At 44.3% G+C, this 13,466-nt stretch overlaps 1 protein-coding gene across 1 annotated transcript in view; it reads left to right on the top strand.

Annotated features, from left to right (window-relative positions):
- Positions 1 to 13,466, top strand: part of lrp1bb (low density lipoprotein receptor-related protein 1Bb) — a 433,776-nt gene that overhangs the window by 227,606 nt on the left and 192,704 nt on the right. The gene's annotated exons all lie outside the window — the stretch shown is intronic.

The following is a 13,466-nucleotide window of genomic DNA, read 5'->3' on the forward strand; positions in this document are numbered from 1 at the left end:
CACTGGTCAAAAAAGTTGGACCGTTCTGAAATGGATATGTGGCTTTCTTACCTGACCCAATATGCATAAATTATTTTATTTTTGACCTGTTCAGAATGTACCCGAAGAGAATCAGACTCGTTCTGTTATGCAGGTGAATGAGGACCCAAAAGCGACTTGGCGAAAACAGAGTCTTTATTCCAGTAAAGGAAATAGGCAATACTCCTAGACAAATCGGAGCAGAAAACAAAGCATAAAAAACTAATTCCACTCGTAGTGACGAGGACAGACTGGAGACTCGACCATAAACTGTAGGTTGCCTCGGGAAGGCACCGACCGTAGCAGACTCAGACACCTGCTCACACGCAGCATCTGAGGGAAACAAGACACGACAGGGCGAGACAAAGACACAGCACGGTGAACAATATACAAGGATCCGACAGGACAGAAACGGAAGACAAGGGGAGAAATAGGGACTCTAATCAGAGGGCAAGATACGGAACAGGTGTGAAAAGAATAGAAGATTGATTAGGGGAATAGGAACAGCTGGGAGCAGGAACGGAACGATAGAGAGAAGAGAGAGAGGGAGGGAGAGAGAAAAAGGGAACGAACCTAGAAAGACCAGCAGGGGAAAACGAACAGAAGGGAAAGCAAAATGACAAGACAATATAAGACAAAACATGACAGTACCCCCACTCACCGAGCGCCTCCTGGCGCACTCGAGGAGGAATCCTGGCGGCAACGGAGGAAATCATCAATCAGCGAACGGTCCAGCACGTCCCGAGACGGAACCCAACTCCTCTCCTCAGGACCGTAACCCTCCCAATCCACTAAGTATTGGTGACCCCGTCCCCGAGAACGCATGTCCATGATCCTACGTACCTTGTAAATAGGTGCGCTCTCGACAAGGACGGGGGGGGAGACGAACGGGGTGCGAAGAAAGGGCTTGACACAGGAGACATGGAAGACAGGATGGACGCGACGAAGATGTCGCGGAAGAAGCAGTCGCACAGCGACAGGATTGACGACCTGGGAGACACGGAACGGACCAATGAACCGCGGAGTCAACTTACGAGAAGCTGTCGTAAGGGGAAGGTTGCGAGTGGAAAGCCACACTCTCTGGCCGCAACAATACCTAGGACTCTTAATCCTACGTTTATTGGCGGCTCTCACAGTCTGTGCCCTGTAACGGCAAAGTGCAGACCTCACCCTCCTCCAGGTGCGCTCACAACGTTGGACAAACGCTTGAGCGGAGGGAACGCTGGACTCGGCAAGCTGGGATGAGAACAGAGGAGGCTGGTAACCCAGACTACTCTGAAACGGAGATAACCCGGTAGCAGACGAAGGAAGCGAGTTGTGAGCGTATTCTGCCCAGGGGAGCTGTTCTGCCCAAGACGCAGGGTTTCTAAAAGAAAGGCTGCGTAGTATGCGACCAATCGTCTGATTGGCCCTTTCTGCTTGACCGTTAGACTGGGGATGAAACCCGGAAGAGAGACTGACGGACGCACCAATCAAACGACAGAACTCCCTCCAAAACTGTGACGTGAATTGCGGGCCTCTGTCTGAAACGGCGTCTAACGGGAGGCCATGAATTCTGAACACATTCTCGATGATGATTTGTGCCGTCTCCTTAGCGGAAGGAAGCTTAGCGAGGGGAATGAAATGTGCCGCCTTAGAGAACCTATCGACAACCGTAAGAATCACAGTCTTCCCCGCAGACAAAGGCAGACCGGTAATGAAGTCTAAGGCGATGTGAGACCATGGTCGAGAAGGAATGGGAAGCGGTCTGAGACGACCGGCAGGAGGAGAGTTACCTGACTTAGTCTGCGCGCAGTCCGAACAAGCAGCCACGAAACGGCGCGTGTCACGCTCCTGAGTAGGCCACCAAAAGCGCTGGCGAATAGAAGCAAGAGTACCTCGAACGCCGGGATGACCAGCTAACTTGGCAGAGTGAGCCCACTGAAGAACAGCCAGACGAGTAGAAACAGGAACGAAAAGAAGGTTACTAGGACAAGCGCGCGGCGACGCAGTGTGCGTGAGTGCTTGCTTAACCTGTCTTTCAATTCCCCAGACTGTCAACCCGACAACACGCCCATAAGGAAGAATCCCCTCGGGATCAGTAGAAGCCACAGAAGAACTAAAGAGACGGGATAAGGCATCAGGCTTGGTGTTCTTACTACCCGGACGGTAAGAAATCACAAACTCGAAACGAGCGAAAAACAACGCCCAACGAGCTTGACGTGCATTAAGTCGTTTGGCAGAACGGATGTACTCAAGGTTCTTATGGTCTGTCCAAACGACAAAAGGAACGGTCGCCCCCTCCAACCACTGTCGCCATTCGCCTAGGGCTAAGCGGATGGCGAGCAGTTCGCGGTTACCCACATCATAGTTGCGTTCCGATGGCGACAGGCGATGAGAAAAATAAGCGCAAGGATGAACCTTATCGTCAGACTGGAAGCGCTGGGATAGAATGGCTCCCACGCCTACCTCTGAAGCGTCAACCTCTACACTGAATTGTCTAGTGACGTCAGGAGTAACGAGGATAGGAGCGGACGTAAAACGTTCTTTGAGAAGATCAAAAGCTCCCTGGGCGGAACCGGACCACTTAAAACACGTCTTGACAGAAGTAAGAGCTGTGAGAGGGGCAGCAACTTGACCGAAATTACGAATGAAACGCCGATAGAAATTAGCGAAACCTAGAAAGCGCTGCAACTCGACACGTGACCTTGGAACGGGCCACTCACTGACAGCTTGGACCTTAGCGGGATCCATCTGAATGCCTTCAGCGGAAATAACAGAACCGAGAAAAGTAACGGAGGAGACATGAAAAGAGCACTTCTCAGCCTTCACGTAGAGACAATTCTCTAAAAGGCGCTGGAGTACACGTCGAACGTGCTGGAAGAACATGAATCTCGAGTGACGGTGAAAAAATCAGGATATCGTCAAGGTAGACAAAAACAAAGATGTTCAGCATGTCTCTCAGAACATCATTAACTAATGCCTGAAAAACAGCTGGCGCATTGGCGAGACCAAACGGCAGAACCCGGTACTCAAAATGACCTAACGGAGTGTTAAACGCCGTTTTCCACTCGTCCCCCTCTCTGATGCGCACGAGATGGTAAGCATTACGAAGGTCCAACTTAGTAAAGAACCTGGCTCCCTGCAGAATCTCGAAGGCTGATGACATAAGGGGAAGCGGATAACGATTCTTAACCGTTATGTCATTCAGCCCTCGATAATCCACGCAGGGGCGCAGAGTACCGTCCTTCTTCTTAACAAAAAAACCCCGCCCCGGCAGGAGAGGAAGAAGGCACTACGGTGCCGGCGTCAAGAGACACAGACAAATAATCCTCGAGAGCCTTACGTTCGGGAGCCGACAGAGAGTATAGTCTACCCCGAGGAGGAGGCACTGTCTCAAAGACTGATACTGGGTCCCCGGAAGGAGATCAATACTACAATCATACGACCGGTGAGGAGGAAGGGAGTTGGCTCTGGACCGACTGAAGACCGTGCGCAGATCATGATATTCCTCCGGCACTCCTGTCAAATCGCCAGGTTCCTCCTGAGAAGTGGGGACAGAAGAAACGGGAGGGATTGCAGACATTAAACACTTCACATGACAAGAAACGTTCCAGGATAGGATAGAATTACTAGACCAATTAATAGAAGGATTATGACATACTAGCCAGGGATGACCCAAAACAACAGGTGTAAAAGGTGAACAAAAAATCAAAAAGGAAATAGTCTCACTGTGGTTACCAGATACTGTGAGGGTTAAAGGTAGTGTCTCATATCTGATACTGGGGAGATGACTACCATCTAAGGCGAACATGGGCGTAGGCTTCTCTAACTGTCTGAAAGGAATGTCATGTTTCCGAGCCCATGCTTCGTCCATAAAACAACCCTCAGCCCCAGAGTCTATCAAGGGACCTGAGGAGGATCTGATGAAGACTGCATGTAGCACCCGAACCGGTCCAGCGTAGATGGACCGACATAGTAGTACAGGATCTTGATGGAGAGACCTGAGTAGTAGCGCTCACCAGTAGCCCTCCGCTTACTGATGAGCTCTGGCTTTTACTGGACATGAATTGACAAAATGTCCAGCAAGTCCGCAATAGAGGCACAGGCGGTTGGTGATCCTCCGTTCCCTCTCCTTAGTCGAGATGCGAATACCTCCCAGCTGCATGGGCTTAGTCTCTGAGCCAGAGGAGGGAGATGGTTGCGATGCGGAGCGGGGAAACACCGTTAACGCGAGCTCTCTTCCACGAGCTTGGTGACGAAGATCTACCCGTCGTTCTATGCGGATGGCGAGAGCAATCAAAGAGTCCACACTGGAAGGAACCTCCCGGGAGAGAATCTCATCTTTAACCTCTGCGTGGAGTCCCTCCAGAAAACGAGCGAGCAGCGCCGGCTCGTTCCAGTCACTAGAGGCAGCAAGAGTGCGAAACTCTATAGAGTAATCCGTTATGGATCGATCACCTTGACATAGGGAAGCCAGGGCCCTAGAAGCCTCCCTACCAAAAACTGAACGATCAAAAACCCGAATCATCTCCTCTTTAAAGTTCTGGTAATTGTTAGAACAATCAGCCCTTGCCTCCCAGATAGCTGTGCCCCACTCTCGAGCCCGGCCAGTAAGGAGTGATATGACGTAAGCAACCCGAGCTCTCTCTCTAGAGTATGTGTTGGGTTGGAGAGAGAACACAATATCACACTGGGTGAGAAAGGAGCGGCACTCCGTGGGCTGCCCGGAGTAACAAGGTGGGTTATTAACCCTAGGTTCCGGAGGCTCGGCAGTCCAGGAAGTAACAGGTGGCACGAGACGAAGACTCTGGAACTGTCCAGAGAGGTCGGAAACCTGAGCGGCCAGGTTCTCCACGGCATGACGAGCAGCAGACAATTCCTGCTCGTGTCTGCCGAGCATGGCTCCTTGGATCTCGACGGCAGTGTTAGCGGCAGTGTTATGAGCGTCTGTAGTCGCTGGGTCCATTCTTTGGTCGGATCCTTCTGTTATGCAGGTGAATGAGGACCCAAAAGCGACTTGGCGAAAACAGAGTCTTTATTCCAGTAAAGGAAATAGGCAATACTCCTAGACAAATCGGAGCAGAAAACAAAGCATAAAAAACTAATTCCACTCGTAGTGACGAGGACAGACTGGAGACTCGACCATAAACTGTAGGTTGCCTCGGGAAGGCACCGACCGTAGCAGACTCAGACACCTGCTCACACGCAGCATCTGAGGGAAACAAGACACGACAGGGCGAGACAAAGACACAGCACGGTGAACAATATACAAGGATCCGACAGGACAGAAACGGAAAACAAGGGGAGAAATAGGGACTCTAATCAGGGGAAAAGATAGGGAACAGGTGTGAAAAGAATAGAAGATTGATTAGGGGAATAGGAACAGCTGGGAGCAGGAACGGAACGATAGAGAGAAGAGAGAGAGGGAGGGAGAGAGAAAAAAGGGAACGAACCTAGAAAGACCAGCAGGGGGAAAACGAACAGAAGGGAAAGCAAAATGACAAGACAATATAAGACAAAACATGACACGTTCTGAGAAAAAGACCCAAACAGACCCGTGCTGGTTCGGACCTGAGAGACCCGTTCAGATCCGAGAGTAGAAAGAGAAAGAAACCCCGACCGGGCGTTGCCAACTCCCTCAATAATCAAGTGATATTGGCCAAATGATCCACAGTTACATGTCCTTAAAAACTGCCTATAACAAATAACAAAAAAAAAATATTTGTTGTGCTTCGATGTGTAGCATATTCAAAACTTTATAGTCTATTGTTTCAATTGTTTTTACTTCCCTAAAACAATAATTGTCCACCTCACCTTGAGTACTAAATGCCTCAGGTCATTGCATGCATACTGTAGGCCTATAGGCCTAGGTGGATCTGTCACGTCCTGACCTTAGTATTCTTAGTTTTCTTTATTTTTTTGGTTAGGTCAGGGTGTGACATGGGTGATATGTGTGTTTTTGTCTCATCTAGGGTGTTTGTACTGTCTAGGGGTTTTGTAGATTTATGGGGTTATTTCCATCTAGGTGTTTATGTAGGTCTATGGTTGCCTAGATTGGTTCTCAGTTAGAGGCAGGTGTTTATCCTTCTTCTTTGGGTATTTCCTGGGTTATTGTCTATGTTATGTTGCACGTTAGCACATTGCTTATATAGCGGTCACGTTCATCTTATTCGTTTGGTTGTTTTTGTTGTTTTTGTTTAAGTGTTCTTCATTTAATAAAGAAGAATGTATTCACACCACGCTGCACTTTGTTCCCCTCCATACGACGATCGTGACAGGACCACTCTATGATATTAATATTTAAAATGTAAATATATAGGAAGAGAAACTTAGGTCTAGCACTAGAGCAACCGAGAGAAAGATAGAGCGCCATGTTCCCGACACTGACATGTATTTCTTTGTAGGCTACTTGTTAGATAGGCTGCTACTGCTATACAGATATAGGCATATAGAACGAGACTAATTTGTTAATTTTCCATCAAAATATTTTTTATATAAAGATAAGCAGTATATTATTAGATTAAAGTAGTAACTGGTAGGCCTCAAACATTCTTCCTTAGTTCAACTGTCGGGAGTAATATGGAACTCTGTTGCTCACTGCCTTTATAGGCCTTTATAAGCCAAATAATAGCCATACCACAGCAAACTTTCACAAACGTTTGTGAACTTTATTAGGGTACCGCATCTTACCGCATTAAATTAAGTTTTGCACCTCGCCTTTTTGGTTTTTCCATTTCATGGTTATATTGCGGCAAACACAATATTTACTTATTTTGAAAAGAAAAGTGCTTAACAGAACCCAACAAATGACAGCAATAGACAAATGCTATTTATTTTTCAACAGGCCTATTTTTAACCCATCTCTAACTAAATATAGTACAAAATTTAAAAGATAGTTCAACCTTCATTTAGCCAACGAAAATGTAAGCTATCAACAAAGTGATACAAATTTTGGGGGGCATATACACTACTGTTTCGGTGTTACTTAGAAATGTCCTTGTTTTTGAAAGAAAAGCACATTTTTTATCCATTAAAATAACATCAAATTGACCAGACATAGTGTAGACATTGTTAATGTTGTAAATGACTATTGTAGCTGGAAACGGCAGATTTTTTATGGAATATCTACATAGGCGTACAGAGGCCCATTATCAGCAACCATCACTCCTATGTTCCAATGGCACGTTGTGTTAGCTAATCCAAGTTTATCATTTTAAAAGGCTAATTGATCATTAGAACTGTTGTTCTGATTGAAGATGCAATAAAAGTGGCCTAATTTTAGACGAGTTGGGTATCTGGAGCATCAGCATTTGTGGGTTTGATTACAGTCTCAAAAAGGCCAGAAACAAAGCACTTTCTTCTGAAACTTGTCAGTATATTCTTGTTCTTAGAAATTAAGTCTATTCAATGCGAGAAATTGCCAAGAAACTGAAGATCTCATACAACACTGTGTCCTACTCTCTTCACAGAACAGCACAAACTGGCCCTAACCAGAACAGAAAGAGGAGTGGGAGGCCACTCCTGAGTGGCCGGCACAACTGAGCAAGAGGACAAGTACATTAGAGTGTCTAGTTTGATAAACAGATGCCTCACAAGTCCTCAAGTGGCAGCTTCATTAAATAGTACCCACAAAACACCAGTCTCAACGTCAACAGTGAAGAGGTGACTCCGGGATATAGGTCTTCAAGGCAGAGTTTCTCTGTCCAGTGTCCGTGTTCTTTTGCCCATCTTAATATTTAATTTTTATTGGCCAGTCTGAAATATGGTTTTCTCTTTGCAACTCTGCCTAGAAGGCCAGCATCCCGGAGTCGCCTCTTCACTGTTGACGTTGGGACTGGTGTTTTGCGCATACTATTTAATGAAGCTGCCAGTTGAGGACTTGTGAGGCGTCTGTTTCTAAAACTAGACACTCTAATGTACTTGTCCTCGGGCTGAATCCGTTGTGACTTATCTGGACCAAATGTATTACTTGGCGCTCGGGCCAATTCCGGTGGTAGTTATCTGGCCCAATTGGGGCTACTCTCGATTGCGGCTACTCTTTGGCAGATGATTACCCTGGCTACTTTATATAATTAACATTTCATTATTTATTTTTCTATATTTTCAAAAAGTTTCTGTGATCAAAAAATACAATGAACATTTTGTATACATTTATTTAAATTTGCATCGGAATGCTTCTGGGGGTATTCTGGTAGGATGCCGGCAAAGTCAGCTGAATTCCGGTAGTCATAAACGGCAGAATGTACTTGGGCTGATCCTGGGCAGTCATTAATTTTGATTCCGGGCCAAGTCCGACACCCAATTCCGGGTGATTCAATCAGTTCTGGCCCCCCGGAAGAGGACCTTCTTCTGGGAAAATTCCTCATTGCTAGCTGGGCTAGGCCAAGGCTCCTTTCCCTCGTTATCTCTCACCTCAGCAACAGGTGCACGTGATGTGAGCAGCCGGAAGCAGTTTCAACGGGACATAAGCTACAGGTTTTATTGTGTCACAATTGGCCGACCCAGATAACAAGCTCACACAGTTCTCATCGACCACACATTACATTATTTCAATAACATGATTCCTCCTACATCAGGGGGTTTAATTTATTTTGTTATCATAACGGAGGAATAATCGCTTTAACCACTGAGCTTCTCAGTGACGGGTTGGCACATCTTTGTTAAATTGTGGTTTGGGGTTGTCAGTGACCATTGGCCCGTCAATCAGCAGAACCAGATATTGTCTCCTCAGGTGAAATGTGTGGTTTTTCAGATCCTCCTCTGTTCTTCCGTGCTATATTTCCCTCTCTGCATGTCAACTCCAGTCTGTGTTAACATGATAGGGATTAACTTTGCCGACTTACTGTCTCAATCACTTACTGTATTTTTCTTTATTTTTCTTTCCCTACCACAGTCTCTCTTGCGTGTGTGCGCACACTCTTGAACATGCACACAAGCACAAACACACACACCTTTGCTTTGGATATTGCTTTACAGAGCTTTAGCCAAGGAGTGAATGATGTGGTGTGTGTGTTGAATTATTCATTGGGTCATGGAGATGACTTGCAGTGACAGAGAGAGCTTGATTCGCCCTCTATCACATTCTGTTTTATGTACCGCACATGTAGCAGGCAACTCCATCATTGATGAGACAGAAAAGGCTGTGCAGCCCAGCAGTAACACTCAGAGGATACAAATCCCTTAAGCATGGTTACTAGAGACCACTAGATCATGTCAAATCATTGACCTAACCGCTTTTCAAATATCACACGTCCATTGGGAATAGCTGAGTAAACCCCTGAAAAGATAATGATGCAAAGCAGGACCTGGTTTCTGATATGGGGATGAAGATGGACTCAACGATTAAGTGGTGTATGGTGAATTGTGTATGTTTGGATCAATATGTATGTGGTGTGTCTTCAATTTTGTATGTCCAGTGTTTTCAGAAAGTATTCCCAACTCTTGACTTTTTCCAAATGTTGTTGTGTTACAGCCTGAATTTGAGATTTTGTGTCGTCACTGGCCTGCACTCAATACCCCATAATGTCAAAGGGGATTTATATTTTCAGAACTTTTTACAAATTAAGAAAAACTGAAAGGTCTTGCGTTTATAGCTATTCAACCACTTTGTTATGTTAATAAGTTGCATGTTATCTTAATATATTGCATGGATTCACTCTGTGTGCAATAATAGTGTTTAACTATTTTAATATCTACCTCATCTCTGTACCCCACACATACAATTATATGTATCGTCGTGTCTTTGGCTATGCCGGATTATGTGATATGATATGCTATAAATGTAATTAACTAGAAAGTCGGGCACCACGAAATAATATTTATAAAGCTGTTATCTTCCCGAATAAACTCTTAAAGACCTAGTAATATTTTACATCAATAGCAGTCAATATTAATCGTCGTCTTAATTCAGTCTCATCTGAAAGTTGTACATTCTTGGTTATCTGCACGAACCTTGGCTCATAAGTTGAATCAGCAATACAAAATTGGGTATAATTATTTATTTACTAAATACCTAACTAATCACATAGAATTACACATACACATAATTAAATCATAACTTGATTACAAATTACGTCATAAAGGAAAACGTCCCCAGAGGGCGGAACAGATATGACAGCTTGTTACACAAAAGAAAAGGGCTGGGTTTGAGTGAAAGAGCGGGAAGACTGAGGAACAAAGGGAAGAAGCTGTGCTATCGTAAATACAGTATCTTATGCATTTTAAATTACCGCCCATTCGGAAAAGGAAAATGCAATAAATATTTACTCTCTGCTTCGGTAGGTTGGTGGTAGATGGAAGGCCGTGTTGCCCATCCGAGTCCTTAGAAAAATGTCTCTGGTTGTCAATTGGATGCGTTGTAGTAACGTCGTTGGGTGATAGACGGGATACTCTGTCTGTGCCTTCCTAACCCTCGTTTGCATCTGCTGTTGCTAACTCAACGGCTCGGAGGTATCACTTCTGTAGTGAATAAGAGTTCAAAGTTCATACCATTGCAAACCAAAGCTCACGCTGATGTTGGCTTCGTTCTGTAGTTATTATCTGAACCATTCTGACATAGGACTGTCGTCCTACATCCTCGGAACAGGAAGTTATATTGTTGTCAAGGGCTTATATAGGAAGAGAGAGGAGGGCGTGTTTGAAAAGTTTTATAGCCCATGTCCCTTCACAGGGGTGGGCCACTGATTGAGCAGAGCCCGGTGTTATGAAACCCAAATTTCACATTTTAGAAGCTAAAATCACATTTCATCCCATCACAAATAATTTCATATTCAAACATTTAAATTGAACAACAATTCCATGTGAATACGATAACTCTGATGTGTATACTTTCCACTGTAGAGTTTGTCATCTTATCATTGATGAGAATGTCTCAGATGACAACCGAACTGACATAATATTCATTAAGTAACACAGCATATGTTCAATTGGACGCATTACCGGAATATAGTTAATTTCCCCCCATCTTCTGATGTTCCCAGAATCTCTATGTTAACCAAGGGTTTTGCTGTAACCTCAGTAGGGTAGAGAGAGGAACAAGGGGGGAAGAGGTATTTATGACTGTCATAAACCTACCCCCAGGCCAACGTCATAAAAGTATGGTACCCCAGTCGAGCAGTGAATTCAAGCATATTCAACCACAAAGACCCGGGAGGTTTATATACATTGAAAATCCCCTTTTGGACATGGTTAAGTTATTAATTACACTTTGAAGGGTGTTTCAACACACCAGTCACTACAAAGATACAGGTGTCCTTCCTAACTCTGTTTCACCACGAGGCCATTGGTGAGTTTAAAACAGTTACAGAGTTTAATGGCTGTGATAGGAGAAAACACTGAGGATGGATCAACACCATTGTAGTTACACCACAATACTGACCTAAATGACAGAATGAAAAGAATGAAGCCTGTACTGAAAAAATATATATATCCCCGAAACAAACACCCTTTTTGAACAAAAGGCACTAAAGTAAAACTGCAAAAAACTTGGCAACGAGATGTACTTTATGTCCTGAATACAAAGTGTTATGTTTGGGGCAAATCCAACACAACACATCACTGAGTACCACTCTTGATATTTTCAAGCATAGTTGTGGCTGCATCATGCTATGGGTATGCTTGTCATCAGGCAAGGACTAGTGAGTTTTTTGGGATAAAAAGAAACAGAATAGAGCTAAGCACAGGCAAAATCCTAGAGGAAAACCTAGTTCAGTCTACTTTCCAACAGACACTGGGAGACAAATTAATCTTTCAGCTGACAGTAACCTAAAACACTAGGCCAAATATACACTGGAGTTGTTTACCAAGATGACGTTGAATGTTCCTGAGTGGCCTCGTAACAGTTTTGACTTAAATCATCTTGAACATCTATGGCAAGACTTGAAAATGGCAGTCTTGCAATGATCAACAACCAACTTGACAGAGCTTGAATAATTTAAAAAATAATAGTGTGTCAATGTTATTCAATCTAGCTGAGCAAAGTTCTTAGAGACTTACCCAGAAAGAATCACAGCTGTAACCACTGCCAAATGTGATTCTAACAGTTGGAACAGTTGGATTCTATCCGTTTGTCACCAAAGCCTCATATACTACCCACCACTGCGACCTGTATGCTCTCGTTGGCTGGCCCTCACTTCATATTCGTCGGGCTATATACTATACTTTCTCCAGGTCATCTACAAGTCTTTGTTAGGTAAACCCGTAGCACATGCTCCAGCAGGTATATGTCACTGGTCACCCCCAAAGCCAATTCCTCCTTTGGATGCCTTTCCTTCCAGTTCTCTGCTGCCAATGACTGGAACGAACTGCAAAAATCACTGAAGCTGGAGACTCATATCTCCCTCACTAACTTTAAGCAGTAGCTGTCAGAGCAGCTCACAGATCACTGCACCTGTACATAGCCAATCTGCATATAGCCCATCCAACTACCTCATCCCCCATACTGTTATTTTATTTATTTATTTTGCTCCTTTGCACCCCAGTATCTCCACCTGCACATCTATCTCTCCAGTGTTTAATTGCTATATTGTAATTATTTCGCCATTATGACCTATTTATTGCCTTACCTCCCTTATCCTACCTCATTTGCACACACTGTATATAGACTTTTTGTACAGTATTATTGACTACATGTTTGTTTATTCCATGTGTAACTCTGCGTTGTTGTTTGTGTCTCACTGCTTTGCTTTATCTTGGCCAGGTCGCAGTTGTAAATGAGAACTTGTTCTCAACTAGACTACCTGGTTAAATAAAGGTGAAATAAATACAGTTGAAGTCGGAAGTTTACATACACCTCAGCCAAATATATTTAAACTCTGTTTTTCACAATTCCCGACATTTAATCATAGCAAAAATTACTTGCCTTTGGTCAGTTAGGATTGCCACTTTATTTTAAGAATGTGAAATGTCAGAATAATAGTAGAGAGAATGATTTATTTCAGCTTTTATTTCTTTCATCACATTCCCTGTGGGTCAGAAAATTACAAAATGTAATTAGCATTTGGTAGCATTGCCTTTAAAATGTTTAACTTGGGTCAAACATTTTGGGTAGCCTTCCACAAGCTTCCCACAATAAGTTGGGTGAATTTTGGCCCATTCCTGCTTACAGAGCTGGTGTAACTGAGTCAGGTTTGTAGGCCTCCTTGCTCACCCACGCATTTTCAGTTCTGCCCACACATTTTCTATGGGATTGAGGTCAGAGCTTTGTGATGGCCACTCCAATACCTTGATTTTTTTGTCCTTAAGCCATTTTGCCACAACTTTGGAAGTATGCTTGGGGTCATTGTTCATTTGGAAGACCCATTTGCGACCAAGCTTTAACTGATGTCTTGAGATGTTGCTTCAATATATCCACATAATTTTCCTACCTCATGAAGCCACCTATTTTGTGAAGTGTACCCATCCCTTTTGAAGCAAAGCACCCCCAAAACAAGATGCTGCCACCCCGTGCTTCATAGTTGGGATGGTGT

The sequence above is a fragment of the Oncorhynchus gorbuscha genome, linkage group LG09 (genome assembly GCF_021184085.1).
Source record: "Oncorhynchus gorbuscha isolate QuinsamMale2020 ecotype Even-year linkage group LG09, OgorEven_v1.0, whole genome shotgun sequence".
Taxonomy (NCBI): Eukaryota; Metazoa; Chordata; class Actinopteri; order Salmoniformes; family Salmonidae; genus Oncorhynchus; species Oncorhynchus gorbuscha.